Consider the following 18772-nt stretch of genomic DNA (forward strand, 5'->3'; position numbering starts at 1 on the left):
GTTTGAAGCGACAGTACTGAACTCCAGATCAACCTGATTATGCCACTTTTGTGAGATTCAGGGGTGTAAAGTAACGAATTACAAATACTCACGTTACTGTAATTAAGTAGTTTTTTTCAGAAATTGTACTTTTTTGAGTAAGTTTAAAATTGTGTAATTTTACTTTTACTTGAGTACATTTTAAGTGATGTATCGGTACTTTTTCTCCGCTATTTTCCTTCTGTTTGTGGCCGTTACTCGTTACATGCTTGTTTTAATTTTATTTTTATCCATCAACGTGATTGGATCGAGTAATCGGTCTCGTGACTGTCATCAATTCAAATTAAGCATATAAAACTTACCGCCTATTCCTGCTGTTACTCGTGACTGCGGTGGAAGTGCATTCATCACGCATCAATTCAATCCAGATATCAGCGTCTTCCTCTAATATGCTAAGGTACATTTCACATTTCTGCTTAATATGATATTTATATAGGCTGGCCTGTCTACATGGCCTAACATTTGGTCTGAGGTTGGGGGAATTGCGAGACGAGTTCATAATGCGGTGAATTCCCGCTCCCATTTACTTCACAATCACAGGAGAGACGCGCGTCACGATCTGTGCACTGCCGCGTCTCGCGCTCGCCATGCCGCCAGATTCAGAATCAGTACACCGTGTCGTTAACTTGAACTGCATTACTTAATAAGAAATTAGCACAGCTCGTTAATAAACAGCGTTTTTTGATTGATCCATTATGCGATCCGTCTTCATTTGGCAAGTGCACTTGCGCAAAAACATTTTTTCATGCTGAACTTTTTTTTTGTGTGGATATCATGCTGCTGATAAAACGGCTTCGCCGAGACTTCAGAGACAAAGTGTGTTTGTTTCTTTTGTAAAAGTTTCCTGGATATAACTTCCCTATTTAATGCACAATTGTCCTTTCAAATTATATTATCAGCATTACAATGTGAGTAAATGTAGTCGTGTAAAATGTAAGGGATGATGCCACCCTTCTAGAAGATTCACCCTTCTTTTCAGTGCATTAGTTGAGGTAATATGATAATAGTGATTCTCATTTATCAAAACACTAACATTGGTACCGTTTTGGAGAGAAATTGGGTATTTTTTTATTCAACCCATCTCTTGGTGTGTGATGCTGAACTATCATATGAGTTTCTAAAGGTTTTTGAATTATTTGCACAGTTATGAATATTGATATTTTATGTGCAACAATAACATGCTCAGGCCCAGTGGCTTTTCGCCTAATTTTAAATGCTTTCCCCCCCAAATAATATGATTTAAATGGTGATGAGTGTACTGATTTGATGCATTTTAAAAAGATGGATGATAGATATTCTTCAATCTTTCTTACAAAGAACAAAATATAATGTGAATTCCATTATGTGCATTTTTAAACTTATAAGTTGTAGTGCACAGTGTTTATTATAAGGGTTAGAATCCGCACCTCAGTACTCACTACTCACTACTCTTGAGTACTTTTAAATAAGCTACTTTTTTACTTTTACTCAAGTAGTTTTTTGGACAAGTACTTTTTACTCTACTCACACTACATTTTTTGGAATGTAATGGTACTTTTACTTGAGTATGTTTTTTCAGTACTCTTTCCACCACTGGTGAGATTACATACGATTAGTCACTAACAGTACCATCAGATGATGTTAAAGAAATGAAAACATCTTCTGTTATGTTCCACAGATGAAAGAAAGTCACACAGGTCTGAGGAGGGTGAGGCAAGTAAATGATGTCTTAGAATTTTCACTTTTGGCTGAACTATCTTTTAAAGGGACATTTCACCCATTTGCATTAAGCTTTGTATCTTTAGAAACCAAGTCATATTTTTGAATGGTCATGGTTTCTCCCTGAGATTGGAGAAATAAATATTTAAGTGTTTTACTTCCTGCTTATTATCACGTAAAAATCGTCATTTTGTGTCATAATAAGCAGGAAGTCACATTTCATTGAAAAGTGTAGAGAATACAAACTTAGCTCCTCATTATTCAAGGGTGTGGGACCCACTCACGCTACAGGCCTATTACAGATCAGTGGGTGGGACTTAACTTGCAGAAACTGAAATTAATATCAGCAATATTGTTTGGAAGCTAAGCTAACAATTGCTGTGGAGATAGGAAGTTATGATAATGATGGAAGAAACTAAACATGATATGGTAGAAGAGGATTTTGAAATTCTGCTGCTCGAATCCGATGTGCGTGGCTATCTTTACGAGCCGTAATATAGTGAAGAGCAGCTGAGGCTGATGTAGGAACAGGAGGCGGCTGCCTGTCACGGACAAGGAGCCCGGACTGGCTCGAGCTGCATGGGAGGACTGCTGGTGCATGTGCTCTCGGTGTGAGCTACAGACACAGATAGAGTCCATCTGCTGCAGAGAATTTCAACAAAGGCAATTTCTGTTGTGAAGTGACTGACTGAACGTCCAGGTATCATGAACAGAAATCAAACAATCCCGAAACAAATGCCGGGTCACATTATCCGTGTATTTTCTGGAATCACTGTGTGAAATTGGCTATGCAGTAATAAATACAAACAAGGAGTAATTCACTAATAAGTTTGCCAATGTAACGTTAACCGGGGTTGTTTTTGTGTGATAAGAAGGAGGCGGGAACATTTAAACATTTTAATAGCTAAATTAACAAATACAAAACAAAAGTATAAGCCAGCATTGGCTCCCTCATTAACGACTGTTGTCTACACACAACAGAAACATAAACATAACTTAAATTTAGGCCTGTTTCTCAATCAGCCGTTTATGCTCCCGCTCCTCCGTGAGATATACGAGACCTGTCATTAGCGTTAGCCTTGTCAACGAAAGAATGATTTCTCTGATGTGTGCGCAGTTCCGGATTAGTGGGTGTGGCTTGCGGAGCTGTGCAATATGGTGCATTGTGGGAGTTGTTGTCTTACATACAAATGCGCCCTTCGGTTATTTTCTGTCTTTTCTCGGTCAAGAGGGCACCAAATTCAAAAATTCGTATACATTTCGACTACATTTATGATCCACTTTCAATAAAGATTAATGTTGAAATGGGTGAAATTCTCCTTTAAGCACACAGAAAACACTCTTGCATATTAAAAGAAATTTGGCCAAATGATTTGAAAGACAGAGCAATGCTCCAGCAAAACAGAGTGAGGGAAGTTTTTGGTTTAATTTAAAAATTGTTGGAATAAAAAAGGATAAAACGAGGGCAGGGACCCATGTGTCTCAGCTGAGCATGTGTTTGGAGAGAGAGAGAGAGAGAGGGGCGATAGACGAGACAGACGTGGGTGGTCACATCGGTCTGTAATTACTCCCTCTGGATCTCCAGGTGAAGAGAGATGACCTTTCCACAAGCTAAAAGCACAGCGCACACAAATCACCTGACGACACGTGCAGGAGTCTTGGCTATCACGTGAACTTTTTGACAATGAACAACAGATGACATCAAAATACTCAGCCTGTAGCACATGTATGTTTCAGATTAAGTGACAATTCAATGCTAAAATCAAATCAACATCTCATACCTTGTTTACACTAATGATGCTGCTTTTGTTGTCCTATTAATTTATTTAAAAAATGCATTTAATTCATACAATCACTTGAATATACATAATCTGTGATGATGAGCATGCTTTTAAGAAATAAAGTGAATGTTATTTTAATTTATGTAATATACAATGGGGCTTGACTTTTTATTATACAACAGTTGAATGCTTGAATCTGATTGGTTGACAAACTTTCTAAGGTGTGAAACGCAAAACGGCTAAAGTAGTTCCAGGCAGGTGTTGACCGCATTACAGTTCCATATCACTTCGCCTAATGATTTCAGTATTTTAAAAGTCCTTGCAGACTACAACTGCAAAAGAACCACAATGACACTGACCAAGCAAATCAATATAGACTAGTAAACAATTGGATAGAAACTACAAATTATGTCCAGGTTTTTTTGTTACAAAATTAAGGTTTATTATGCAAAGCAGTCCAGAGAGCACAATTATGCTTGTATGTTTGCTAAACATCAGTTAATTTGGAAAGCATCTGCTGTGAAACATCTGATAAACGTCAGAAAAGGCAATTTCAAATACATTCTAAGTCTAAAACATCTTAAAGACATCTTCTAGACATCCAACAGGAAATGCCGAGACATACTGCAGATGTCCAAAGAAAATTCATCTTGAAGATGTAAATGCAGACATCAAATAGACGTGTCTGAGATGTACTTGTGCTATCAAGGACTTACTTTCTTTGTCCCGCTCTCTCTTGCACACACACACACACAGTACAGACACACGCTCGCATAGAAACGTGTTGTCAGTGCTGCTCTGATGATTTTTATAAGTATAATAGCTAAACAACTTAAAGGTAGATAGAGATACTGCTACCGAACCACTTCGCGTCATTACCAACTTGGGTGTGCATCATTTTTCAAATAATTCAACAGCCCATCGTCAATTATTCCTTACTTAAATAACATGAATACAAAGAGTACGTTTGCCACATGTGTTTTAAACTAGACTTTTAAAAGGTTTTTCCTTTGCATGGCCCACCTATCACTCAGACAATAAATACTCTTTGCAGGATTTTCCTGGAATGAAGCTATACAGAACATGTTTGTTTTGTATGAAGCGGTTGGGGTTATCGTCTCAAGGCTCCCGGCATTAATCTAGCTTACATTACGCTGGGCTAATCTCTGCCAAAGGCTGGTTTAACCACCGAACATCCCCAAAAATCTACTGAGCATGGTCTCTGAATCCCAGGCAGAGCAGCTCTCACGTGGAGCGACCTTCAGGCGCTCATGAATTAACACAGCAGGCTTTATACACAAACTGATACACACACACCATAGCCGTAGCTCCACGCTCAATGCTGAGACAATGAATTGTGGATCGTGAGAACTCGGAGAGGCCGAGCAGCATCACAACAAAGAAAAGCCCCATCTTTTGTGTAATTCGTACAATCCAACACTGTTAATCTCAAGGCTTTGCAGGTCTTGGACAAAACATATAAAACAATGTGCCTGTCAGCCGGCCTAAACAGAGATCAGTTTGCCAAACATCTGAATGATTCTCTCAGGATATGTGAATGACAACCAGAAAATGGGCCAAATGTACAATCAAAGTGAACAGCTAGACTGTTCACACAGCGCCTTGTCACTGACTGCTCTCTCCCCATTCGTCATGAGCTGACAAAGAAACGGAGAAAGCGAAGGAGAGAAAGAGATTTTTTTTCTCCTTCTGGAATAATCCAGGACACCTGCCCTCCCCCAGGGTTTATAGCTTTATAATCTGCAGTGTGAATGCTGCACTGCTAATAATGCAGTAATATGACTGTCAGACAGCTTGATCATCGCTGCGATCTATCATTCGCATCCTTTCTTAGTAAAACATGACACTGATTAAAGCAGAAGACATCAAATAAATTCAGAAGCTAATTAAACAGCTGAGTCAAAACTAGGGCTGTGCAAAGATTAATTGTGATTAATCACATCCAATAAAAGTTTGCGTTTACATAATATATTATGTACATAATATATTATATATAAATATTTTATATATAAATAATATTTTTTTTCTTAAATATACATGCATGTGTGTGTATTTATATATATATATATATATATATATATATATAATTATACACAGTGCACCCACATATATTATGTAAACACAAACTTTTATTTTGGATGCGATTAATCGTGATTGATCGTTTGACAGCCCTAAAAACAATATATAGGCACTTTTTTACTGGTAACATAATACATTGGCATTATCAGGACCCACAAATATTCCCCCATTTCATTAATATGCATTAATGTTTTTTCCTCAGTAATTTTAATTTTGGTTGAACTACACAGCACAGATTGTCACAACTGTTGCATTTTTGTATTGGAATACATTGTGACACGAAATATTGTTACCCCCCTAATATATACAATATATGAAGATATGAACTACTAGATAAATAACCAGCTATTATATATCTCACATGTATTGAGGAAAATGTTTTCTTCTTCTTTAAATCAGTATCAATTAGCAGCAAGTGTGACAACCTACTCCATAGAGTTTGACAATAAAGTCCTATTCGGGATCCTAAAATAAATGTGTTAAATGAAACAATCAATTTCAAAACTCTCCACCTGCCCTCGACCTGAGAAATCTTCTACTAGCCCCAGTAGAACAAAATAATCCAACAAAATCAACATCACAACACCAGCTTCGGGAGTTTATAGATTATGATATTAATGATTATTAATGAAGTCATTTAGAAAAGCCTATTATGAATGGTCAAAGTCTGTTGTCAGTTGTCCCTGCATTCATATTCTGTCAGCTTTGCTTTCTTCAGCAGCGCAGCTCAGTGGATTAGGTCTATTAAAATGTATTCATTCTAGAAACATGACCTAGTCCTTCCTTCCTGCAGATTCCTAAAAATCAATTACAACTTCATAAAATTTTGCCAAGCCTAAAAAAAACAAGTCTAGATTGTTAAACCAAACCGTAATTAAGCACTTCTCTTTTAGTCTGATTCTTTCTATTAATTTTTGCTGCATTGCCATACAGGACATTCGTTATAATTCTATGCAAGTAAATATGAATCTAATTACCAAACCTCTTTTACAACAGCCTCCATAAGTTAATGACTCCCTGATAAACAACAAAGGGAACAAACAAACCACTGCCAGATGCTGCAAAACAAGCGTAACGAATGTTTTGGCTTGATAAAGAAACCTTTTATCTTTTGCAATTAAAAGAATCACAAGACGGGAAAACTGAAAACTTCCATCCCAGGCCATTACCATTCAGTCCAGAACAGACTAAGGACTGAATCTTCCTTACTCTAAAAGGAAATTCTGACATAATTTACTCAAACCCTGTATGACCTTCATATCTGCTGTGGAACATTAAAAAAAATATATATTTTGATCAATGTTTAGAAAGTTTTTTCTTCTTCTATATCATGGGGTGGGGTTTAGGGAGTTCATCAACTAGTCGACTATCACAACCACTAGTTGGCGCTGTCGGCCTTAATTGACTATAGTCGGAAACAAAATGATGACATATATATATATATATATATATATATATATATATATATATATATATATATATATATTTGTGAACTATCCCTTTAAGTAAAAGCGGCAGTTATATATACTACTGTCGCTTTTAGACCATCACGCGATGCGTTTAATATAGACGCATATTACACCAGATTTTCTCTCAAATGTTTGCTTTCACTTTAGACATAGCCAGTTCTGTTTACGTAAACATTGTGTGTATTTATTAGCATAATAAGACTCTAAAGATAACTTAATCCAGGATTCAGGCGTGTTAAACAGGCTCCTAGCACCTGTGAGCACTATGCGCTCAGAAAAGCGCACGCTAGAACCGCGCATCAGCACGTGAATTAAATATTTAATCTGTAAGGTTTATGCAAATAATGAACTTTTGTGAATTGCAGTGTCCCGTACCTATTCATTAACTGTGATGTATAGCCTAGTATGTCGCGTTGTAGTAGGCTACAGTTGAGACTGCAGAGGCGCCAGACCTGAACTGATAGAATGCACTGTAACACGATACTACGATATTTCTTCAAAAGCAGATCGTGGAGACATTTACTATTTGTGATATCGCACACCCCTAGAATAAACCATTTAACGACTAGTCGACTAGTCGTCGACTGTTATGCAAAACTAGTCGACTAGCAAAAATCAGTAGTCGTGAAACCCCTAGTGGGGTCTAAATCTGGCAAGCTTTAAAAAGTGAACAAATAGCATGAAATTAACCAACTTACTGTATATTAGTTTTCTGATGCGTTTTATGACGAACAGGTTGAAATTTATATTTTTAATTGCTTGCAAATTGAGCAATTGGTCAACACACACATTCACATACTAAAGATTTTTTTTAGAACCGATACCACAGAGAATTGAATTCAAATGCAGAACAGATTTTTATTTAATGTTTTACCTCATCACTACAATATTGAAATTCAAATGACGAGGGAGTCTATCAAATTAGCATAAATGAAGTCATTGCTTTTAAACTAGTTTTGAAAGGTTTAGGTATTATTTATATATTAGCTAAATACTTATCGTGAGCTTCGAATTATAAGGTTCTATCTCCGTTTAGGGTAGTTCTGAGATATTCTGAGATAGAAGTTTTTACATCCCAGCTGGCAAAACTGTTATGTAGTATAAACTTCTATTATAGCTTTATCTATTAATCTTTTTTTTTTTTTTTTTTTTTTTACAAAAATAACACCACACAGGCATTAATAAACACCTAATGGATCAGATTATGTCAAAAACTCAATTTCGACCAAAAGTGGAGATAGAACCTTATAATTCTAAGCTCACGTTATCTTTTTGATTAAGGAAAAATTCTCAAATATCGCTGAAACAAATTATTGTTCCATCTCTATAACATAGACTACATCAAATATGGCACAGACCTTAAACGTCAACTCACTTCAAACCTCATTGGTTCTTGCAAACACATTTTTGGTTTAACATTTCTTTAAAAAAGAGGGAAAAAAGGGGTTCTCACATCAGTTGCAAAGGTTGAATCTTGCTTCATCACAGCCTGGCCACTGCTCTGCCCGTCCCAAGCATTTTACAGTCTCAGCTAACCTACTTCTACACTGACATTTAAATCAAGTCAAAGCATTAAATTAGTTGTAACGTTGCTGCTGTGCTCCTCTAAATCACCAAATCACTTTCAAAGCTGTCATGTGAATGAATAGCTGCTATTAAGTTCCACTCAGTGGCGGTCTGAATATGACTATAGATAATTTTACTAAAAGGTGTGTGAAAACATTTGCTGTGTTGACTCAAGTGCATGGCGTCCGGTAATATAAGTGTGAACGCTACCTTACAGGGTTTGAATGAACAAAACTCTGATAAAAAGCTTTGAATGGAAATGAATGGATAAACTATTTCATGATCTTCATCATAACCACAGTCATCATTCTGTCTTCATTCAGACCACATTTATTTAAAACTATTTGAACACTACCTTGGAACAGAGTTCCTCTGTGTTGGCTCTGAGAATACTGATGGAAAATCTTTTAAATAAAAACTGACTGTGAAAGCTCTTTAATCATTTTCTCTGAATATAGTGACAGAATTTTGCTGACTTGAAAGACCACACAAGACAAATAATACATGAGAAAAACTGGCCGCAAGGCCACATCGGACTCAGAGTATTTGCAAAGTGCAGCTCCTTCACTTTTAAGATTTCATATGAGGCCACCAAACAACACTCAACACAATCCCAAAACCCTGCGCCGGCTACTCCCAGGAGAGTCTCAGGCAGCTCATTAAACATTCTGTTTAAAAACAGGTAAGATCATTTCCTTTATTTTACCTAATAACCTGAGTGTACAAAATATGTTAATTGTTGATGTGGATAAATGAATATGTGAATGATTATTAATATGCATTAAATAAAACAACTACAATATATGCATGCCCACACCGAATGATTTTCCAATGTTTTATTCTCACCAAGGCTGCATTTATTTGATCAAACATAATTTTATTTGAGATAAGATAAATTTAAATAAAAAGATAATTTTATTTGAATAATTTAATGTATTTTAAAATGTCATTTATTTCTGTAATGGCACATGATCCTTCAAACATCATTCTAATATGCTGATTTGATGTTCAAGCGACATTTCTTAATATTATATAATATTAATATTATATTATGTTGAAAACTGTTAATATATATATATATATATATATATATATATATATATATATATATATATATATATATATATATTGCAGCATTCTTTGATAAATAGAAAGTTTACAAATAAAACATTTATTTGAAACAAAAATATTTTTTAACATTACAAATGTCTTTACTATAACTGTAGACCAATTCAACACATCTTTCCAGAATAAAATAATATCTTAAATATATCTTTGTATACTTGAATGTTAGTGTATGCACCGTTTAAATTTTTTTCTTTATTTCCAATTTCAATCATCTTTTTTACACAAGAATTGAATTTGAACTTTGACATTTGTGTATAAAAATACTAGAATCTCAATAGAAAAAAAAAAAAAAATCCGGTAATCCCATACAAACAGTTTAAATTAAATATCCCATTTGGGGTATGGCTTTTTGTCCATTTTTCAGTAACGCTTAATTTTACAGTACAGTACGAGTACTTACAGTGTAAAGTACTGGCTAATAAGGTAAGTACAAGGTTTAGGGGTAGGTTCAGTGTTAGTATCTAGTTATTACCCAGTAATTGTAATTACTATAATAAGTACCAAGAATGTACACTTTGAGGTCATAAACACATTAGTGCTTGGTTAAAAATTAACAACAAAAAAAAAACACTTTTAACAAATGCAAACATTTACAATTTACAGTCTCTGATATAGTGCAGTGATGTCAGAACCTGGAAGTCTAATAGCCGCTGGTTCCTTTGAGATTTTACTATGGGTTTTTTTTTTAATTTTTATCAATGTGTAAAATAAAGCTTGTGGTAAACATAAATTGACAATATTTTGACGTTTTGTTCTACAACGTAAATTACACACACCCATAGCGATAAGTAATAAGACAGATTGGGGTGAGTGTGTGCGGTGTACATTCATTGTAGAGCAAAATATCAAAGTATAGCCAAGTTAAGTTTACCACAGACTTTATTTTAATCATAAATTGAAAAACCCCATAGTAAAATCTCTGAGCCAGCTGCGAATTAGACTTCCGGGTTCTGACATCATCCTTGCACCTCTATTTGACCAAATATTTATACTCATGGGCAAAATGCAATCCAACAAAGACCTCTCTATAATGTGAATATCCTATTCAAAATACCACCATGCAACAGCAATTGACAAATATGCTTACTAAATAAACTACTGTCCTGCCCCTATTTCCTTTTGCAATAGGAAATACAGTACATTTGTTTGTGAAGTACATAACATACAGGAAAACCGCCAAAGGGTGCCGACTAGAGAGAGCGTGATGTCCATACAGAGAGAGCATTAATCAGAGTAAACCCATGATATACTGCGGGTCAAAGAGCCCTTCTGGGAGGGACATTTCCTATTTCGGCTTTTCCACTCATTTGCCTAGAAAGACCTAAAACTGGGACCGGAGGCTTCACTCCACTCACAAACAAGAGCTTATTTAAAACATGGCCAGCAACAGCCAGAAAGATACTAGAAAGGAAAAATGCCTCTAGGGAAATTCAGTTTAGAATCACCTTTGATCTCTTCTCTCAGTGTGCGGTGACAAATATCCGTGTGTGCAATAGCAAATAACCTCTAAAATGTCTGTCTTCTAAAAAACAGTCACCGTGATCTTGCTATAGACATGTTACTGCACGATAGCATTGCAGATAAGCACTGAAGAGGCGCACAGACTGACAGGAAAACATCTCAATCAGGAACATCCCTTTAGTCTTGTCGAAAATGTCTCTATATTGTTTGAAGTTGAGACATTAACCACACCCTTCCTTCGATTATAAAACATGTATGGGTTTCTTCCATTTTGACGGTGCTGCTGAATCAATGTGTGCATAGCTAGGCCGACAACTGACACAAAACAGCTGTCTGGTATTCCCCTAGACGTATAAAAAGCGTCTTTGAAAATAATATTTCTGGTGCATCATATTATTTTAATTTCTTTAGTTGAGATAAATGACCATTGCACTTTAGATCCATTTAACCATTTTCTGGATCAATTCATTGATTCAATTTCGGCCTTGTAGTTAAGTGACACTCTAATCACAGAGCAGTTTGCTGTGAATATATGTTTAAAATTTAAATCTTTACACATACTGTAAGTGCTTACCTAATAATAATGTGCAAATCTGTAAATAATCTATATAGCAAATAACCTCTACATGAAGTATTTGATTTGAATCAGATAAACAAGTGCAACTGATCAGCCCTTGACACACCGAGGGACTCTTCACACCGATTCTAGATCTGAGAAGAACAGGGCCGCCAACTAAGGTCTTTTTTCCCCAATACTGTCACACCTAATGGAGTTTTGGTTCTGTCACTGTCGTCTTTGGCTTGCTCTGTTGGGGCTTAAAAGACAACTATTATTCAGAGAATGTTATTGATCTGACATTATCAGAAGAGAAAGAAAAAACTAAACTGAATTGAGCTGGAAAATGACAATGTTGTATTCTGTAAGGCTGCGTTTGAAGTCTTTTCATGACTGATGAGCTTTGCAACATTGGCACTGTCATTGAACTGAAGTGATTTAAAGGAGTAGTTCACTTAAAAAACAACAAAAAAAACTTCACCCCCATGTCATCCAAGATGTCCATGTCTTTCTTTCTTCAGTCGAAAAGAAATTAAGGTTTTTGATGAAAACATTCCAGGATTTTTCACCATATAATGGACTTCAATGGGAACCAAACGGTTCAAGGTCCAAAAGACAGTTTCAGTGCGAACTGTTCAATAGGCTTTAAACGATTCCAGACGATAAGGGCCTTATCAAGCGAAACGATCGCTCATTAAAAAAAAAAAAAAAAAACAATTAACAAAGTTTAAGTTTTATAAGCTCAAATGGTCGCCTTCCTCTGTGATGCGTGTTTGTGACTCTCCTGTTCGAACTCGTTCATCAAAATAAATCTTTTTGCCCTTAATAAAACTGTCTTTTGGACCTTGAACCATTTGGTTACCAGTAAAGTGAGTGCATTATATGGAGAAAAATCCTGGAATGTTTTCATAAAAAAACTTAATTTCTTTTCGATTGAAGAAAGAATGACATGGATATCTTGGATGACATGGAGGTGAGTAAATTATCAGCAAAAGCTTTTTAAAAAGTGAACTACTCCTTTAACACTAAATCTGACTAGTGCCGTACTGCCCTCTGTAGATCTGCTTTGTTGTTTCTAAATGAAATTTGTTTGATAATTGATACATTTTTGCAAACATTGACACTGTTACTGAAATGTAATTAAAACAACACTGAACTATATTGAGCTGAATATTGACACTATTGTCTTCAGACTGAAATTTATGTTGTTGACCGTGACTCTGCTTTCAAAATCTGTTTGTATAAAGCATCAATGATCAGTACATGAGCTACTTTTAGAGCAGGAACAATTCTGTAGATACCCGGTAGATATGACAGGTATTTAAAATATCATAAGTAAGATACAACGGGGCTAAAGGCGCACCGGGGTAAAAGGCACCTTTGATTTTATTTTTCTCTAAACCACTAGATGGCACAAAAACTTTCCAAAACATCCACTTTTCAAAATAAACATGGAAATTTGCCTGATCCTTGACACGATCAGCAGTGCAAAGTGTTTTCTGTGCTAATTTGATCTAATATTTGATGTTTTTACCATGTTGTAGCATTAGATTTAAGAAGCAAATTAGATTATTATTATAATTGAATATATTTTGAACGATTTTCAGGTTTTGCTCAAGGAAATTGCAACGGTTTTTCAATACCAGAAAAATATGTAAAATGGTATAGCCTATTTGGGGTAAAAGGTGCCAGTTGGGGCGAAAGGCACAATAATTAACATGATAATAATAAATAACTGGCTGACTTTTGCATTTGTCGACCTAACATGCTTAGATTCAGATTTTAAGTTGGGTGTCCACTTTAGAGATAATCACCATATTTATAAGGGAACCATCATATTTCAAAATATATTAATCAATACATATAATAAAATAGATTGAATAAATACATTTTTATGACAATATATTGAACAATGAATTATTTTATTTATCAAAATAAAAAGAAAACAACTTTGCTAAAGTGATTATCAAAATGATTAACTTTACTTTTGACATTAAAAACATTATTTTACCTAATCTATTTCATATTTGTATAAATAATGTGCATTTTGCCCAATGCTGGAGAGCCTTGTCATCTCATATTTATAAGATTTTTTTTAAACAAAACATATATATATATATATATATATATATATATATATGTAATACAGCAATATTGTATGTTTCAGCAATCACACAACGGGAGAAATGAAAAGCACATTTTTCTTCAGGTGTGCCTTGAAAAATTTACTTAAGGTTCTGGATGAATTTTGGAGAATTGTACTTCTCCAAAAATGATAGCAGTGCCACAGTACTTTGATATGCTGTGATATATATGATACTTTAAGGTACTTATTTAAAAAAAAAAAACATGAAACCAATAAACATGATAGCAACGCATGTACAAAGAAACGTTCATAAGTACTTTTTGTGCAAGTGTAAATACCCCAAGAGAGCAGTGCTCAGCTAATTTTAATGTCCAGAACATAATCACGCAGTTGTCACATAATCAATGTTATATCACACAACAACAATGGTTTACAGCTGAGAAAAACACAGATGTCAGATCCTCTGAGTCTGGTGTTATTGCTGTTATTTGCTCTGTCATGGCTTGATACGTGAGAGGGCTTTAAGAGTCTTCTGAGAACACTCCCATATCCACAGCTCCCTTCAAAACGAAGCATTTACACACATTCCCCTTTGTCACTGAGCAACACTTATTGACTTTATACACAATTCGCTATTATGTTTGTAAAGGGCGGGTCATTACACTGTTACCTATACTCCATGCTCACTGACGTCCTTAAAAGCAGCGTACTGCGACATAAACCACGACAGTTTTTTTTTTCAATTAAAGGTATTAAAAGTAATCTGTCACAACTCATAAGACTCAATCATAAAAAGTTTAATTAAAAAACATCAATGCAATGCGTAAACTACACGTTTTCGCATCCCTACCTGCATAGACAGCAGCAGCAGCAGCAGCAGCATCAGCCTCACTCGGAGAGAGTAAAGGTGTGATATTGCGGATGGATGGAGATGGTTAGTAGGCTATTGGATGAATGTAACACATAACTGGAATATGTGCAGCCACGACTAAGGGAGGGTTTTCTTTATCAAGCCTGTGCAAGCTCTGTCCTTGTCATTTCGCCCTTTCAGTCAGTTTTCACGCGAGTGTTTGGCTCTCCCACCTGCACAGCATCCGACGCCGCGCAGTGAGTCTGCATCTAGGGCATGTATTTGGCAGGAAAGCAGGTTGGTAATGCCTACAGCGCAAGCGTATTCCGAGGACGCCATCCAACAGCAGAGCACTATTTTGCAAAAACGCTGAACCTCTGTGGACAACAGAGATAAGGGAGTGCGTTTACAATCACAGCGAGAGAGAGCGAGAGCGAGAGCGAGAGAGAGAGAGAGAGAGAGAGAGAGAGAGAGAGAGAGAGAGAGAGAGAGAGAGAGAGAGAGAGAGAGAGAGAGAGAGAGAGAGAGAGAGAGAGAGAGAGAGAGAGAGAGAGAGAGAGAGAGAGAGAGAGAGAGAGAGAGAGAGAGAGAGAGAGAGAGAGAGAGAGAGAGAGAGAGAGAGAGAGAGAGAGAGAGAGAGAGAGAGAGAGAGAGAGAGAAGCCTATAGTGAGTCATCAGTTGTGGCACTTTAACGTCTGTAACGGAGATTACACGTGAAATCTGTGTCCGGCAGTGAGTGAGGCTGAATCATTTTCACACTCCTACAAACATCTTAGTGGTGTGCCGTTCGTAAACTGGTGTTTTTGATCTGTTTTGATCATTTAAATCAAAACGCACGTTCCTATATTTTTATGGAATTTCCAGTAGGCTATTTTAATTCATGTGCCGAAATCGAAATCATACGTCAACTGTGACAAAAATGTCTTTCACATGACAACTTGCATTAACCAAGAAATCTGTCAACCTGTCACAAATAAGCCATAACAGGTCTAACGTTAATTAAAGAAGTTATTTTGCTTTGCGTTAACATTGGGCCTACGTACATTATGGTTGGTTTAACTTTGGCCGTAATGACACCATTATAACTGTGACGAATATTTTAATTGTCCTCAAGTAAAGTGGAACACATTGTAGTTATAGATGTCATTAAGAGTTATTACATTGTCAAATGCTTTAACAACTGAGTCATTAATATTTCCCCTTACCGCTAGTAAAGTGGAACACGTTGGACTAGTTATGATTTCTTGGTTAATGTCAAGTTTTCATAACAAAGACATTGTAAACAATGTCAACTTTGCATTAAAAGTGTCATAATTTACCGAATGACTTAATGACAACAGTCATAAACATTCATAGACTCCTTCATGTTCATGACAGGTGTTCTGTCATGTTTATGACAGTGTCATGACAGTCTTATGATCACCTCTTCAAATAAAGTGTTACCAGATGTCTTTAGGTGTTTGGTTTAGACATTGTACGCAAAACTGATTTATCAAAATGGGTTTATTAACATTTACACTGCAGATCTGCAGCACAGACGTGCCTGCAAATCCGGGAGTACAGGCCTTCAAATATGATCAGATGAATGTATCTCAATAACAGGATGTGTCACAATATGGATTTAGACATAGATAGCACAAGGGTATCTGATGTCCTATTTACATCTGGAAGACCTATTTTAAAGAGTGTTTGCTCATCTGCAAGACGTCTATAGGACGTTTCCTGTCAGATGTCAAATAGACGTTTAGAAGATGTCAGTTTAACGTGCATTCTAAATCATTACATCTTAGAGACATCTTCTAAATGTCTATTTGACATCTGCAGGAAACGTCCTATAGACGTCTTGAAGATGAGCAAACACTCTTTAAAATACGTCTTCCAGATGTAAATAGGACATCAAACAGCCTTGTGCTATCTGGGAACTGGTGCCTTAATTCATATGCTGCCTGTGCCTGGAGACAGCTTTTGTTGTTCTGAATTGAATCGACTGAATCGAAATGTTTAAACTAATGAGTGAATGATTAGTGATTCACTAAAATAGCACGGTCACTTGTTGCCACCTAGTGGTGTAATGATACTGTATCTTTTTGGTGACTGTTTTTTTCACTGCAAGATTCGAGTCATTACCGGGATGAATCAAAACGAACAGCACTCAGTCATAAGCGCATCGATGTTGATCCCACAAGCACAAGTTAGAAACTGAATTGAAGACATTGTGTTCTTTCCGGTATTGTAGATGAGATTGTTTGCAATGCAATAACCGATTTCGTATTGAAAAACTATACAGAACTTCACAGTTTAGGTCCTCGCATTTCTTTTGTATTGTAGATTTGGTAACTGGGTGTAGGTAATGCAGTGCTTTCCCTCAATGAATCCTAGTCTAGTGTAAACAAACACTGTTGAACCTGTCATCAGCAGCAAGCGACATCGCAACAGGCACTGAACCTCAATGAAGTAGCCTACAATGATTTTTTTTAATGGTTATTGTTTTACTTTATAGCTTCCGCGATAAATAATGATTAATTCATAGCGCGCAAAATGATTGTCGAGTCTCTCACCTGTGCCGTTGACTGTGGTTTCCAGCGATCTAACGGTCCTCCCGTTATGTGTCTGGATCCACCATCTTCATTGCCTGCCTGCCTGCCTTTCACTCAGTCTGTGGTGGGCAAGCCCGACTCCTCCCATCACTAGAGACCTGCTAATCAAACACTGCCTAATTTATCAATGAACGATCTGCAAATCACGACTAAACATCAGGGCAAGAGGCATGTAATGCTGCAGTCTTTAGCTACAGCTCATGTTTGAAAACTTATAGAACCAAATCGGTATGAAAGCCCCTTCAATGGTATGAAATTAAACAGTTACACTGATTACAACATGCCTGTCCAGCCCTTCCACTCAAGAAAGAGAATAAAAACAGGAAGCAACATTAATATAGTAGGTCTATATTTGGCCACTACGTTTTTTTTTTTTTTTTACTTATCATTGCTGTCAATTAAAACACAATATACCGTTCAAAAGTTTGAGGTAACCAATCAATGATTTATTTTATTTTTCTTAAAAGCAAAAAAAGAGAGAACAAAAGTATTTGGTATACAGGTTTTTTTATTTTCTTTTCATCAAAAAATTCTGGGAAAGAAAATATTATGGTTTACACAAATATATTAAGCAACACATGTTATTAACATTGATATTAATAAGAAATGTTTCCGCCAAATCAGCATATTTAAATTATTTCTGAAGGATTGTGTGCTGAAAATTTAGTTTACCACCACACACTGTAAAAAAATATTGTTGGTTTAACTTAAAAAAAATAAGTAACCTGGTTGCCTGGAGCCAGGAGTTAATATAAGGAAGGAGATTAATTTAACCATAAACATAAACTTAAAATGTTATGTTATCTGAACTATATAAATTATCTAAGTTGATTTGACAAAAGAAAAAATGTTGTGATTACAAATCATAAAATATTTTTTTACAGTGAATAAATTGCATTGTAAAATACATTCAAATAGAAAACAGTTCTTTTAAATGGTAATACTATTTCACAATATTATCTTACTGTTTTTACTTTATTTAAGTTTTCTTTCAAAAACGTTTTTTTTTTTTTTTAAAACATCCAACCCCAAACTTTTTGTATGTCCTAGAAGGTATTTGTTTAGACCCCATGACAGCTTCCCCCTTTATTTCCAAAATCCCGTGTAGTCGCCTAAACACAAGAAATGATTTTGAAAAAAATAACTTAAAATGTTCATGAATTCAAAATAATAGGAAATAAAAATGTTTGATGGACCTTTTCAGAGTAGCTTTATTCAATGTGGTAGGCAACTGACAAAACAACTCAATACATTCAATACATTTTTTAATACAAAAAATATAAAATACACAATGGATGAGATTCTAGAAATGTTGGTTATTGTAGCTGTAAAAACCTACAGTACCTTATCAGACAACACACAAAGAAAATACAAAACCTTATGCTACTTTTTTCTTTCTAAAGCTAACTGAACTCTGTGATGCGTCTGCATATATGTACC

General features: G+C 35.7%; 1 protein-coding gene across 4 annotated transcripts in view; it reads right to left on the bottom strand.

The window, feature by feature from the left end:
* apba1a (amyloid beta precursor protein binding family A member 1a) overlaps positions 1-17448 on the bottom strand; it is a 71746-nt gene extending 54298 nt beyond the window's left edge. Inside the window, exons 1-2 of one of the 4 annotated variants that reach the window (XM_089130094.1) lie at positions 17294-17405; positions 14735-15111 (exon numbers count right to left, since the gene is read on the bottom strand). The gene's annotated coding sequence lies outside the window, so the exon portion shown is untranslated. Of the gene's footprint in view, positions 1-14734; positions 15112-17293 lie in introns of all 4 variants that reach the window. The other 3 variants (XM_089130093.1, XM_089130091.1, XM_089130092.1) reach the window with 3 other exon arrangements.
* Between the last annotated feature and the right edge of the window lie 1324 nt (positions 17449-18772).

Source organism: Pimephales promelas, chromosome 4 (assembly GCF_988280905.1).
Source record: "Pimephales promelas chromosome 4, fPimPro1.hap1.1, whole genome shotgun sequence".
NCBI lineage: Eukaryota > Metazoa > Chordata > Actinopteri > Cypriniformes > Leuciscidae > Pimephales > Pimephales promelas.